The sequence below is a fragment of the Penaeus chinensis genome, chromosome 10 (genome assembly GCF_019202785.1).
Source record: "Penaeus chinensis breed Huanghai No. 1 chromosome 10, ASM1920278v2, whole genome shotgun sequence".
NCBI lineage: Eukaryota > Metazoa > Arthropoda > Malacostraca > Decapoda > Penaeidae > Penaeus > Penaeus chinensis.
In genome coordinates, this window is record NC_061828.1 from 35,700,845 (window position 1) to 35,701,208 (window position 364).

The window sequence follows — 364 nt, forward strand, 5'->3', positions numbered from 1 at the left end:
GTCACTCGAACTCTACGGGCCCCACTGCCAAGTTTCACGTGTCTCCTTAACTCAACCTTTTCCTACACTTGTGGTCCGATTTAGGTCAAGGCATTCGGCCGAAAAGGGAATCTAATGCTTCGGATGATCAATAAAGAGGAAGAAACCAAACACTTGTCAACATGTCATAGAACACGAACCTCTTCCAGTTCTCTGGCTCACTCTTTCTTACTTCCAGGTCCTGTTTATGTTTTCGAACCATGGCCAATATTCATGTGCGTGCATGTGTACGTGTATGTGTATATACTGTATACACATAGATGTGTGTGTGTATGTGTTATGAGTATGTTTAACTGTTTTGTGTACAAGAGTACGTATGTGTGTA